Here is a 15,327-nt window from a genome sequence, read left to right as displayed (position 1 = left end):
GGCGCATCCTGCTGAACCCACCTACATCTTTGCTAAAGCCTCGGCCACTGTCTGGACTATTCAGATGTCCTAGTGCAGGACTTTGTATTGCTTGGGTGATCTACTTTGTACCAAGTTGTATTAGGGCCATTGCTAGGGCCTTAAAAGACACAGTCTTAGGATCGATCATACTTTTTAAATTACATTTAGCACTACAAAACATACAGGAGTGTATAGCACTACACAAAAGTTACATCTAGTGACTCAAAGTTGACGCCGTCTCTGATGTACAGTACATGTTCACTTTCTTCAACTTCTACATCCGTCCCAGACCACCATGAACACTTCATCGGCCACGACTTGTCTTTGCAGTTATTGCCCTCAATCAGTAATAGTGCCCACAAAATAATTGTAGCAGTTAGAGGGCCTCCATAGTCAAATCTCCCAATTTTTTATGAAAGCAAAGAGGAACGCCATTTTTTTTTGTTACAACATGCCTCTAACCATGCCCAGTCCCTGCCCCAAATACACCCAATCACCCCCAGCAGACCAGCGCCAAAACAACGCTACAAAACGCCACTTTCATCCTGTGCGGATGGACCCTTTATCCCCGGAATGTGGAACACCAGTCTCCTAAACCGCAAGACCGCGGCTAAGAAGACTTGGAGCTGCACCGTGCATGCTCGACTGCTGCTCCATTCAAAGTCTTACCAGTCACGGTCTTGCGGATGGGGAAATTGGTGGACTGGTGTACCCTGTACTGGCAAACAGCGTTGTCCCTAGCAGTCAGACTTCCACCAATCTAGCATTTATTACCTATTCAGTTAATAGGGGAAAATGCTATTGGCTGAAGCACCCTTTTAGGCTGTTAGGGTATGAGTGAGGTAAGTGGTACTTACCCTCCCATGGCTCGTCCTGGGCCGCAATGCTGAAAGTCGCTTCATGTCTGAGGCAGGTGGGTCCAGAAGTAGGGGGTTGGCAGCAAGAGCAGGAAGCTGGGAATACATGCTGTGCAGCATAGTGATAGTGGTAGAAGAAGTGGTGTGGCAACACAGCGGGGCATGGGAATCAATGGCTTCCGAGCCCCGCCCCAGATTTCAATTTCCACCGTGCCCCGAGGACATGAATATGGTTGAAACTGGAGCTTGGCCCACAATCTATTTGGGACTCATCATCATCAATCGATCTATCAGTCGTGATCGATGTGTAGCCGACCCCTGCTTTGTCTGATCTATGGCATTGCCGTAATGCCTGAATGGTCAGTCCACCCCTGCTATATAGTTTGTTGCATCATATGCAGTTTAGATATGAATTTTGCCAGTGGTATTGCTGGAACCAGGCAACAGGGGCACATTTGACTTTTACTTAGTGCCCCAGGACTCTTGGTGCCAGCAATCCCCATGGACCCCTAAATTTTACACCAGCAACACTTCAATAATTGTGGAATCTCCTTTTAATGGTCATTTACAAAAAATTCTGCCAAATCGTAATTCAAATATTAATATAAAGTGTGAGCTTATACACACATATTGTTATGAATTTATGATGATGTGTGCTAAATGACAGACAGTTCATCACATAAACTCAGCTCTGCTATATATATTTATATATACATATATATATATATATATATATATATATATATATATATATACACACAAATGCATTGCAAAAGAAATTTCCATTATAAAATCACTTAATTTACATATTTGAGTATAAGCCAACTCTGTTGATCAAATACGGAAGGACAGCGGGACTGCATAATGTATCCCACTGATATTATAATTTGAGATCCTAACAAGGACCCATGCTGCTCAATAAATCATATGTCAGCAATCTTTTACCTCGCATGCTCTGTGTTGTATCATGCACAGTGACTGAGCGGTCTTCCTATCTGTTGCTGATTAGCTCTGGACAGGGCATATTACTGCGGTCATTAACATCTTGCATAAACTGAAGCGGCGTTTTGTAATTACTTCAACAATCCGACTCCAGGAAATGAGCAGTCACTAAACACAGCCCTGTCTATATTAAATACTGATGATATTCAGTCTTATGTAGAAGCTAAATAATGAATTCTTAGATAATAATTTTTCTACCCAAAAAATTGGTACTCACTGCTACTTGTTCCCAGTGCCCACCATTTGTTCACATGGTGTGTTTGTTTATTCAGCTTCCTGCTGATACTTTATTTCCCAGAAGGCTTTGCACTGGCTAAACATATGAGTACATGCGCTGATAAATCTCTATTACAGAATGTAGCGGAGACCATGCGTGCGCGTTCCCCGCTGTGAAAATAAACGCTCCAAAATAAAACGTCACTAGTGACGTATACTCGACTAGGACTATTGGCTCCTAGCCCATGCGATCAGTATACGGCATGCCACTAGAGGCAGAAGAAAATGTATCATCACATGATACGCGTGCATAGGCCAGAATGGCTGCACTTTTAAAAAAGTAAGTATCATATTTTTTGGACTATAAGACGCTGTTTTTATCTTAGAATCTGTGCTGTAATCTTCTACTACATCTTAGCTCCTGATGAAGGCAAACAGCTGCCAGTGTATGAAGAAGCCACTGGGAGCTTCAAAGGTCCTTCCAGTGCAGTGTAATGGAAGCAGCATGTCCTCTGCTGTGTGTAAAAGAGCTCTGTGTTATCTGCTCATTAGAGTCACATCTTACACACAGAATTCTGTCATCTCACTGTTCAGTGAGAAAAAAAACACAGACATTTGTACACACAGCACAGTAAATCTGTGCAGGTCCTGATCTGCAAGGACCTTCTAGCCACGCCCCCTCCTATGTAAGGTGCCAGGAGAAGAGCAGATTCAACACCATTAACCCCTGCCTCTCCACACCTCTGATGTCTGGTGAGTTCAGGGGTGGATTAGAGCAATATCTTGTATTTCTGTGTCTGACATTGTTATGGGGCACTGTGGTTGGCATTGTATTGGGGCACTGTAGTACCCTATTGTCTCAATATTACCCAGGAAATGTACAGTTAAAGGCAAAACCTTTTTTTTCCCCCTCTTTTATGTTACAATTTATGGCTGGGTCTTATGGTCCCGTGCTTCCTATAGTCCCAAAAAATACGGCAAATAACAATGTTAGTGTGGAGCAAATCTTGGGTTAATTTACAATGTAAAAATGTATCTTGGAAAACATATTTAAAGCATAACTAAAGCGTTCAATCAACTTTTTATTTTCTAGCAGCAAACATTCTGTGGCTGACGCTACATGAAGGTAACATTTTATGGGGACACTCTGTGGCTTGCAGCGTATAAATGGTACACTGTTGCTGATACTACAAATGGGTGGGAATCACTACCATATCACCAAAATGTGGTACTGTGAGTTTAGGAGAGGAGAGCACTTAATTGCATATGTGAGGGGTGCAAATTAGGAGGAAATTGAGGAGGTATTGTAAATGCTATAATGAAAAAAAAAACGCAGACACAAGTTTTATCTTTAGCCATGGGCTACATTTATTATCAAAATGTCACTTATTTTAATTTAAATATGTATAACATGCACCAATCTTTTTGTAAAGAATTAAAAAAACAAAATGAAAAACCCTTTGGATTAAAGGGGTAAAAAAAACCGCTCATTGAGGCTACTAGGGTTCAACATTTCTGAACTAAAAATCCCTTTGCCTTCTAATTGGAACAATATCTCGTCAAGATCACCATTTATTGATCCTAATTTGATTTGCTGAATGGCCCAAAATTGTAATACTTTTGTATTATTGCTATAAAGAAATCTAACAATGTCTGGCCAGTGACATATCTTTGCCTGTATGTATAGGACTGAGATGTTGGGAAATCCTTCCTTAAAGAGGCTCTGTCACCAGATTTTGCAACCCCTATCTGCTATTGCAGCAGATCGGCGCTGCAATGTAGATTACAGTAACGTTTTTATTTTTAAAAAACGAGCATTTTTGGCCAAGTTATGACCATTTTCGTATTTATGCAAATGAGGCTTGCAAAAGTACAACTGGGCGTGTTGAAAAGTAAAAGTACAACTGGGCGTGTATTATGTGCGTACATCGGGGCGTGTTTACTACTTTTACTAGCTGGGCGTTGTGTATAGAAGTGTCATCCACTTCTCTTCACAACGCCCAGCTTCTGGCAGTGCAGCACTGTGACGTCACTCACAGGTCCTGCATCGTGTCGGCACCAGAGGCTACAGATGATTCTGCAGCAGCATCGGCGTTTGCAGGTAAGTCGATGTAGCTACTTACCTGCAAATGCTGATGCTGCTGCAGAATCAACTGTAGCCTCTGGTGCCGACACGATGCAGGACCTGTGAGTGACGTCACAGTGCTGCACTGCAAGAAGCTGGGCGTTGTGAAGAGAAGTGGATGACACTTCTATACACAACGCCCAGCTAGTAATAGTAGTAAACACGCCCCGATGTACGCACATAATACACGCCCAGTTGTACTTTTACTTTTCAACACGCCCAGTTGTACTTTTGCAAGCCTCATTTGCATAAATACGAAAATGGTCATAACTTGGCCAAAAATGCTCGTTTTTTAAAAATAAAAACGTTACTGTAATCTACATTGCAGCGCCTATCTGCTGCAATAGCAGATAGGGGCTGCAAAATCTGGTGACAGAGCCTCTTTAAGTTGTTGAACAGTCTTTCCCACATAGAGTAAAGGACACATACATTATGCAATGTAAAAAAAACTTCCATGGTCTAACAGTTAATAAACTGTTTAATGTTATACTTTCTTTAATTTATTGGGTTAGTGAACGATTTCTTCGGACGGATCACGGATGTAGGAACAGCTGTAACAGCCGCCGCTTCTATAACATCCAATCAGTTTCATAGCTAGTCAATTGATATTTGGCTCACTCTTTAAGGGTTTTATAAAACTGTGTACCAAGTGACCTCTTAGATTTTTACCACGTCAGTAAGTAATTGATAAAGTAACGGAAAGAATGTCCTCCAAGTCTGTGTCATCAGTAATTAAAGACCAACGACGTGTGAGGTTCCTCTTGATTTTATTATTCCTCTTGATTTTATTATTTGTCTTGATTTTATTATTCTGGTTATCATGATTACTGATGCAGAGAATAATTTTCTGTTCCACATCCCTCTTTCTTTTATTAAAAAGTAAGTCATTTCTATCTACTTCCCTGGCTCCAATAAAAGCCTTTTTTAAGATTCTACAGGTGTATCCTCTGCTGCTGAAGTGACTGCATAGTTCATTACTCACCTGTAGGAAGTCTTTCTCCAATGAACCATTTCTCTTTGCTCTAAGATATTGTCCCACAGGTATATCCAGGGTCGGACTGGCCTACCGGAGGACCAGTGTATGCTCCGGTGAGCATGGGCTCCAACCAATGAAATGGTCGCCCCCTGGTGCTGGATGAAACAGCCTCTCAGCGGTATCGGTAGTTGGCCGGGAGATGCTAGCGTCTAGCATGAGTAGCGTCCCAGCTGCATGCCGCTAGGTCCAGCTACAAACACTGCTTTTAAGCACAGCACTGGTTGGCTGATCCCAAACCCCCACCACAACTCCCCCCCCCGGCCCACCACAAACACCCCTCCCCCACAACAACCACCTTCAAATACTGATTTTCTATAGGATATTATCTGAGGAACTCCATATTATCATCCACAAACCAACTGAGGGCTCCCACCATTAGCACCCATACACGACTTAAGTGAGCTCCCCATCATCCATAAGCTATTTGAGGGTCTCCTCCCCACCACTGGTGGAAAGGGGGCCTTCAGTCAGCAAATGGGTGATGGGGAGCTCACTTAATAAGTCGTGTATGGGTGCTAATGGAGGGGGCCCTCTGTCCGTTTATGTATAATAACATAGAGCTCCCTTAGTAAGTGTATTGATGGAGGGCCTCAGTAAGGCTCTGTTCACATAGCTCTTGTAAACTACATTCCACGTATGCACTGGGAAAGTGCCTACTGCATACACTGAACGTGTCTATAGTCCCCCTTTCACTTGGCATATGGCAAAGGGTGTACTTTTATTAGTCCATCCTTGAACTAAAAGGAAAAGCGGCGCTCCATCAATTGCAAAAAAAATAATAATCAGGGGGAGGTCAGGGGGTGGGAGTATGGAGCGGGCTCATGGGATGAGACCACTCTTAGAATGAGCATGTTGGCTATATCTTACAGCAGACACTTCAGTGTAACATCTTAGATGCCGCAGTCAAAAGCGACCGTGGCATTTAAGTGGTTAGAAACGGGCTCCCCTCTCAAACGCCATCGGCCCCCTGAAGGTAGGTCTTAATAGGTGCCTGTCAGAAGCACACTAATGTATTGCAGTATAGTGTGTAAGTGATCCAATGGTCACTGGTTCAATTCCCCTACGGAAACTAGTTAAAAACAATTAAATTAGAATATAAAAAATTTTAACCCGCACCGTGAACGCCGTAAACAAAAAAATTAAAATGCCAAAAGTCTCATGTACGCCAAAATGGTACTAATAAAAACTACTGATCGCCCCGCAACAAAATAAACCCTCACACCATTCAATCGACGGAAAAATAGTGGCGTGGCGACACAAAACAAATTTTTATTTATAACAATTAGCTTTTTCCTTGTAAAAGTAGTGAATTATAAAAAAAATATATACATTTGGTATTGCCGTAATCGTATTGACCCGTAGAATAAAGTTAACATGTTATTTTTGAATGGTGAACGCCGTAAAATCGAAACCCACAAAAATTGAGGAATCGCTGTTTTTTCGCTGTTTTTTTTATTCCACCCCTCGAATCATTTTTTTTTCTCCAGTTTTGTAGTACATTATGTGGTACAATAAATGGTGGCGTAAAAACCTACAACTCATCTCACAAAATCAGGCCCTCAAATGGCTGTATTGACGGAAAAATAAAAAAGTTATGGCTTTTGGAATGTGGGGAGGAAAAAACGAAAAAGAACATCTGAAAAATGGCTGCGGACGGAAGGGCTCTATGAGACTTTCTCTTATATCTTAGTTTTCTACTAGAGTGCTGTCTCTCCTTTCTACTTGTGTAAAATGAAAGGGACACCACCAGTTGCTACCCCCACAAATCTAAATTGAACTCATTTTGGGGTCTGGTGCTTGATGTCATTCTACATTTCCTACTTATGCTGCTGATATTGAGTGTGTGGTACCATTGTTTGTGTTTTATCCAACCTTTTAGATTTTATTCAGTAAGTTAAATTGGTTAAGTGATTAATAACATCTTGCTTTCTCTTATATTGCGCAAGAATATAAGCATATTTTACTGCACAATTAAGAGTGGTCTTGTTTATTTATTTATAGCTAATGGGTGGGCCCCAAGAATGACTTCCTCTGGTGGGCCCAAGGTCCTCCAGTCCGACACTGGGTATATCTCCCTTGAGGCTTGATGGATGGTGACTATTCCAGCTCAAAAGATTATTAGCGGACGTATGTTTTCTACACATTTTTGTTTGTATCATCATCAAGTCACTCTCAAGTTGAGAAAATTTATCGCATTTTTGTGAATTCAAAAATTGAAAGATAAAATTAAGGAATTTGCGTTTAAGACATTAACAAAGGGATAAAAATGTATCTAAGACTCCTTGCCATATGATCAGTACATCATCAATGTGCCTGCACCAAAAAATTATATGGTGTGTGTAGAAAATCCCATCCTCATTGAAAACATATTGGTTCTCGCACCAGCTCAAAAGCAGATTAGTGTACGATGAGGCGTACTGTCCCCCATGAGCTGGTAGTAGAAGCTATTCTCAAAAATAAAAAAATTGGGTTCCAATGAACCTTGTAATGAACCTCTAGTTTTTAAAATAGTTAGACTACCTACATCCCTAAATTATTACGTATATTGCTGTACAATGTTTCCACATTTAAACTGGCCAGTCAAGTGTTGGGTGTGACTGTTATATCTTGTAATTTCTTCATTGTATTTTTAGTATATACAAACATTAATGAATTGATTTATTATAAGTAATTGCTAATTAAATGTTACAAAAGCAATAAATACATTATAAAACAAACCAAATAAATTAATTAACGTATATTAAACGACAAAATTGACTAAAACTACAAATTGATACATTTATTGATTCATGAATATTTATTGGCAGTTTTAAGTATTATTTTATAACTAAATACATTAGATTACCTCTTATGGTACTGAGGACATCATTTGTATTGATGATATATGGAAGAATGGGAACTGGCATTATCTGTAAGAGCCTAGTGGCTTATTCATGGTACAGCCCATAGGTGTAATGACGGGGGCGGGGAGACTGACAAGTGAGCCCTAATCTACCCGCCACTCAGTCCCTGCCTACTTGCAACGACCCGTCCTAGGTGACGGGGTACAACTGGGCGACGGTCCCTGCGCTCAATAAGTGCACGACAGACAAACAGACAAGGGTACACAGAGCTAGGGGGAGAAAGGGGCAGTTGCCCATGGCAACACCGTGAGCAACAAGAGAAGTGAACAAGCCGAGTAAAACCAGGAGAGTAGGAGGTGCCAAACGCAGAGCAGGAGAGTAGTGAACAAGCCGAGTCAAACCAGGAGAGTACGAGGTACCAAACGCAGAGCAGGAGAGTATTCAGCAAGCCGGGGTCAATATGAAGCAAGGACAATAGTACAAGAAGCTGCAGCAGGGCCAGGAAACCAAACGAGAAGAATCACAAGCAAAGGAGGAACAGGAAATTGCAGGTATAAATAGACAGAGGGCGGGAGCTAGCTCCGTCTGGCCAGGCTGTGATAGGTTCTCCCACTCCTAAGCCTGCCACCCTGAGTGGTGGAAGATGGAGTCAGTCTCACAGACATAGAAGCAGGTGCAGACTGATTATCTATGGGCGTTAACCCCAAAGCTGTGCCTGGCAGATCCTTTACAATAGGTCATAGCAAATAATAGAGAGGAGGTTGTCTCAGGGGTTATAGGAGGTGGCAAAATATTCACTGAATCTCATTGGATGCCAACCCATGATGATGGCGGTCCAGTAAATTTATATGTAAAGGGAGTAGACAAAGTGTTGTGAGGACTGTGCATACTTGCCACCAGAGGAAGAGAAAACAATCGCTTATTGGGTAGGGGTGCAGTTTTGGCATCTGGGGAATTACCAGGTACTGCCCCATGTAGCCGACTGGAGGATAAATACTAAGAGGAGGTCTAGAGGTGAAGTTTTACTGACACTATTAAAACTATAAATGAGCACGCCGAGGGAGCCATATGCACCATTTCCATTAGCTCTTGCTCTCCTGATGACGCCGCTTCCTTGCGGTAAAACATGTCGGGAGGCTAATAGCATGTGTATATTTTAATAATTGCATTGTAAAGCGAGCTTAGCAAAATGAGGGACACAATTAATGGTAGAGTAGGAGAACAGGAGCTAGTTTGTGCTCAGCTCGTCTCCTGTTTCCAGCTGTCAGCATCATAGTATTGGCAGCAAACCAGCAGCCATAAAGATAGTACCACAGAGTGAAAATACCTAACCTGCTAATATTAGCTGGTGAAAATACAACATGATAGCATTAATCTGATATTTCAGGCTACTGTTAGTTAGAAATGTAGCAACTCTATAGATCATGTTACAGCGTGGTAATCATTTAATCGACTGATGTGAATCAGTAAAATATATACAAATAGCTAATGCTAGCCAGCTAGTTACAATGTGGCAACATCAATATAAGCTGCTACAATCAGCCACAGCAAAGTCACAACATCAAAAAAAGCTGACATATAAGCTATTTACAGCCCAACTGATACGGCAAATTAAAGGTGTAAACAGGGCTGATAACAGAAAATAAAGCTGATATTAGAAGCTTGTTAAGAATAGTCAGTATCACGGTCTGTGGGTATGTGGACCCATTAGACCACACCGCCGTAGCAGGGAAGCAGCTGACCATCCCAATTTTCAACAGTAGATCTCCACTTTACTAAAGTTGCCTAGCCCTAAAATAGAGGATTTTTTAAAAAGTTTTAAACATTTACACAGAGCTTTCAGGCAAAGAAAGGAGAGCTATAGGCTGCTGAAAGGTGAGGAAGAAGCCACTTTCCCATAAAAAGATATATTACAAAGTTCAATCTGCACTTCTGATTCATGAAGAGAATAAAAGTTATAATGATACATACCCTTTAAAACTATAAATGAAGGATGAAATTTAATAAAAACATGAAAATATTTATTTAGCATCCTAGTGAAGTCTTCTATAGTAAGAATATATTATTTATCTCAGGTTATTGTATCTTCCCATTTCATTACAATTCCTCTGCTGTAATCAGGAATGTGCTACATGCAGACATTTCTCACAGCATGACTCTCAAGCTGAAATATAAGCTCTCGCCAAAACAGTTCTTTTTCTGCTCCTACCTTTGTGTAGCTGTAAGCAGTTTATTCTGGAGCACATATGACATGGTAATTTTCTAGCGATTGTTTGTACCTGGCTCTCTGTATAGAAGTGGTTATTTTTCAATTAAATCCAAGTCGCTGAAGGTAAAAGTTTCCGCTTTGTTGTTGGTTGGTTTCATTCAAATTCAGATATTCTGGTACCGGACCTATGCAGAATCCCGAACCATGAAAATTGTGGCCTGTAACTGTGTGCTTACTTGGCAAGAAGGTTCTTTCTCTTCTGCTTTGAATAATTTTGTTCTGCAAGTTCAAATTAGAGATTAAAGAAAAAAAAAATTTAAATTTTTCTGTTATATTTCAAAGGCTTTCTCTACCAGTGACTCTATGTTGCAGTTCAGGAAAATATTTGTTGATGTACATGGGACTAAGAAGTCAACAGACCTCACTGTAGTAGCCAAGAGATATAAAAGGGACCACTTAAAGCGACCCTTAGGTCCGGGACAACATTTTAAATGTGATGGGGTATATGGAGTAATATCTCCTGGGGCCCTCCAGTTGTGCTCTGTGGCAGATCCACCGCTTTAGGGTCCTCCCTCTGTCCTGTCCCAAAATGGCTGTAGAACTTCTTAGAGTACTATGAGTCTGAGACACTCCCACTGTTCTCTGATTGGCCAGAGCTGCTCATGTGACCATTTCTGTCCAGTCAGTAAACAGCGCTGTGGCTATTTTGAGACAACAGAGGGGGACCCTAAAATGGTGGCTCCACGGCATAGGGGGGGGGCAACTGGAGGGTACCAGGTAATATTACTCCATATACCCTGTAACGTTCACGCCATGCTTTCCTGCCCCCCGACGGCTGCGGCCATGGACAAGTGAGTGCCAGGAGGAAAATTTGTAATTAGCCCATGATCACCTTGGACTATAAAAAGGACTCTGCCCTTTCATTCATTGCCTGAGCATTATTGTGTTTACCAATGTTAATCTTAGCAAATGGTCCCTTAGTGTTATCCTGTTCCTGTTGTTCCCGTGCCCTATATCCTGTATCCCGTACTATATCTGTTCCTGTGCCTTAACCTGTTGGATTTGTGTTGTGCCACCGGTCACGCCTGCTGATATACAGCACGTCTGGTGTCTACAAGTTAATCTGTGCCGAGCCTCCATTACTGTCTGGACTATTAAAGGTACTTTTGTACTAGGACTGTTCTTTGGCCAGCTGCTACTCTGCTACGGCGGTGCAGCCTAGTGGGTCTCCATACCCACAGATCGTGACATACCCCATCACATTTATAATTTGGCCCAGAGACCGAAGGGTCGCTTAAAGCCAAATAGTTTCCCCTTATAAATATTTATAATCACAGTTGTTTTTCCTATTTATAAAGGGAATTTAATTCACATTGTTGGATCGGTAGTTATAAATTATGGGTGTATTGTTGATTGTAACACACTTTAAAATGTACACGTAAATCATTTGAATGCTTCCAGTTTTATAGGGAGGCACACAGAGGTTATTATATACAGAATCTGTCAGGAAAACAGTTTGATAAAACGGTGCGATACGGAGGCACTATAAGGTGGGTCACAGAGTGATTACTACTCCGCCATAGAGAGTCTTCATGCTGCCATTTACACAAGGCCTTACCCATATTTGTTTCAGTGGGGACTAACTGTGGATGTGCAGTCTGCTGCCCACTGGTGTCCGGGGAAAAAAAAAGTACCTTTTCTCAGGATTGGTGGAGGTCCCAAAGCAGTATGTGATTTACAACACTTTGTGAGAAAATAACTTTTATGATATTTATTGAATATCTACTTGAGTTTCATATTTTGAAGATAAAGCTGTTTTAATGGGCAACGTGCTTGTATTTAGTCTCCAATTACCTTTTCATCGGCAATGTGCTCATATCGAGTCTCCAAAGAACTTTTCATTGGAAATGTGCTCATATTGACTCTCTACTGAATTATTCATGGGCAACTTGCTCCTATTGAGTCTTTAACGAAATTTTTATGGACAACGTGCTCAAATTGAGTCTCCATTAAACTTTGCATGCACACACTGCTGGAAAGATGGGACTATTGAATAAAAGAAATGGAAATAATTTAAAATATCAGACATGCAGTAAATATGGCTGACTTTTCCAGTGAAGAACATGTGATTGGGGAACTGTGGAGGGGACCAAACTGATCCTCTCTGAGTTCTTGAACTACCAGCATATGAAAGAGATTACTTTAGGTCCAAACCTTTTACCTGTGTCTCATGTTTTCTGGATTGGACTGTGTAACACAACTCCAGCATCACTGATGATCATAGTGGAGGTCATATGTATGATGCCCCAGCTAAGGGTAGAGGGTCTAGAGTACAAGGTCTGACTGGAGCATCAAACAGCTGAACATCAAGGACACCATTGCATATCCGACACTAGCACACTAAGCCACTCTACACCAAGGACCGGACCACCAAAGACACCAGACTGTAACTAAATTACTAATGGAAAAGGGAGCAGAGTATCGACTGACTAGGCATTAGGCTCTGGGACCTAAACCACTTCTTTTAGTTCTGTAGTTCTGGTCACAGGAACTGTATCTATCTAGAAAAAATAGAGGAGATTGACAAGATATGTGTGTAAGATGGCCAGTGACAATAGGACGTCCAGTCTGGTACTATGTAGGACTTAAATAGACCACTGATTGTGTGCATTTGTGCTAGGATATATGCAAGAGTATACAGATCATAGAAACAGTCTATGTGACTGCTATAAAGCCCCATAGTGAGGTGCTTCCATCCCCCTTTATTATTGTTGCTGAGACCAAGAAGAATAGGAGTCCTCCTGAGGTTTGCACCACCAAGATCAAGAAAGTCATCTGTCCTGATTCAGCTACCCTTCTTTCCTAAAAGGATTTGAATGAAGGGCAATCAACTTTGTAGCTGTGTATTACTTTGTGTGTGTATATATTTGTATATGCAGGTCTGGACTTAGGGGGATGCATCTGAAGCATGACAAATCTGAATATTAATTGTATAGCAGCATTATTTACAAATTGTTTGCACTCTTATTAGATTACTTTATGTTAACAAATGGCACTATTTGGGCACCATACTATATGGCCCTTTTAATTAAGCACTGTATGTTATGATTACTTTTGAACTTTAGGCAGTACCCAATATGGAGGGGGAAGATATTTCACAGGCACCACCCTTTAACGCTAGCTCTGTATGTATGTGTATGTTTATGTGCATTTGTTTGTATGTATGTATTACTGTATATCGTGTATTTGTGTGTATGTGTCTATCTGTATATACACTACTATTCAAAAGTTTAGGGTCACTTAGAAATTTCCTTATTTTTGAAAGAAAAGCACAGTTTTTTTCAATGAAGATAACATTAAATGAATCAGAAATACACTCTATACATTGTTAATGTGCTAAATTACTATTCTAGCTGCAAACGTCTGGTTTTTAATGCAATATCTACATAGGTGTATAGAGGCCCATTTCCAGCAGCCATCACTCCAGTGTTCTAATGGTACATTGTGTTTGCTAACTGTGTTAGAAGGCTAATGGATGATTAGAAAACACATGAAAACCCTTGTGCAATTATGTTAGCACCGCTGTAAATAGTTTTGCTGTTTAGAGGAGCTATAAAACTGACCTTCCTTTGAGCTAGTTGAGAATCTGGAGCATTACATTTGTGGGGTCGATTAAACTCTCAAAATGGCTAGAAAAAGAGAGCTTTCATGTGAAACTCGACAGTCTATTCTTGTTCTTAAAAATGAAGGCTATTCCATGCGAGAAATTGCCAAGAAACTGAAGATTTCCTACAACGGTGTGTACTACTCCCTTCAGAGGACAGCACAAACAGGCTCTAACCAGAGTAGAAAGAGAAGTGGGAGGCCCCGCTGCACAACTGAGCAACAAGACAAGTACATTAGAGTCTCTAGTTTGAGAAATAGACGCCTCACAGGTCCTCAACTGGCAGCTTCATTAAATAGTACCCGCAAAACGCCAGTGTCAACGTCTACAGTGAAGAGGCGACTCCGGGATGCTGGCCTTGAGGGCAGAGTGGCAAAGAAAAAGCCATGTCTGAGACTGGCTAATAAAAGGAAAAGATTAATATGGGCAAAAGCACACAGATATTGTACAGAGGAAGATTGGAAAAAAGTGTTATGGACAGACGAATCGAAGTTTGAGGTGTTTGGATCACACAAAAGAACATTTGTGAGACGCAGAACAACTGAAAAGATGCTGGAAGAGTGCCTGACGCCATCTGTCAAGCATGGTGGAGGTAATGTGATGGTCTGGGGTTGCTTTGGTGCTGGTAAAGTGGGAGATTTGTACAAGCTAAAAGGGATTTTGAATAAGGAAGGCTATCACTCCATTTTGCAACGCCCTGCCATACCCTGTGGACAGCGCTTGATTGGAGCCAATTTCATCCTATAACAAGACAATGACCCAAAGCACACCTCCAAATTATGCAAGAACTATTTAGGGAAGAAGCAGGCAGCTGGTATTCTATCTGTAATGGAGTGGCCAGCGCAGTCACCAGATCTCAACCCCATAGAGCTGTTGTGGGAGCAGCTTGACCGTATGGTACGCAAGAAGTGCCCATCAAGCCAATCCAACTTGTGGGAGGGGCTTCTGGAAGCATGGGGTGAAATTTCTCCCGATTACCTCAGCAAATTAACAGCTAGAATGCCAAAGGTCTGCAATGCTGTAATTGCTGCAAATGAAGCATTCTTTGACGAAAGCAAAGTTTGAAGGAGAAAATTATTATTTCGAATAAAAATCATTATTTCTAACCTTGTCAATGTCTTGACTATATTTTCTAGTCATTTTGCAACTCATTTGATAAATATAAGTGTGAGTTTTCATGGAAAACACAAAATTCTCTGGGTGACCCCAAACTTTTGAACGGTAGTGTATATATATTAAAAAATAAAAAAAAATATAAAATATATATATATACATTTTTGGTTTTATCGGTAAAACACTGTCTCCTATTTCCTTTTCTTACAAGTCTTTTTCCCATAACTGTTATGATTCTGCT

The 15,327-nt window shown here is 41.0% G+C and overlaps 1 protein-coding gene across 14 annotated transcripts in view; it reads left to right on the top strand.

Moving 5' to 3' along the window:
* Positions 1-15,327, top strand: part of ROBO2 (roundabout guidance receptor 2) — a 962,581-nt gene that overhangs the window by 255,170 nt on the left and 692,084 nt on the right. The gene's annotated exons all lie outside the window — the stretch shown is intronic.

This window comes from Rhinoderma darwinii, chromosome 2 (genome assembly GCF_050947455.1).
Source record: "Rhinoderma darwinii isolate aRhiDar2 chromosome 2, aRhiDar2.hap1, whole genome shotgun sequence".
Lineage (NCBI taxonomy): Eukaryota > Metazoa > Chordata > Amphibia > Anura > Rhinodermatidae > Rhinoderma > Rhinoderma darwinii.
The sequence above is the reverse complement of the archived record's forward strand: the minus strand, read 5'-3'. Positions and strand labels throughout refer to the sequence as shown.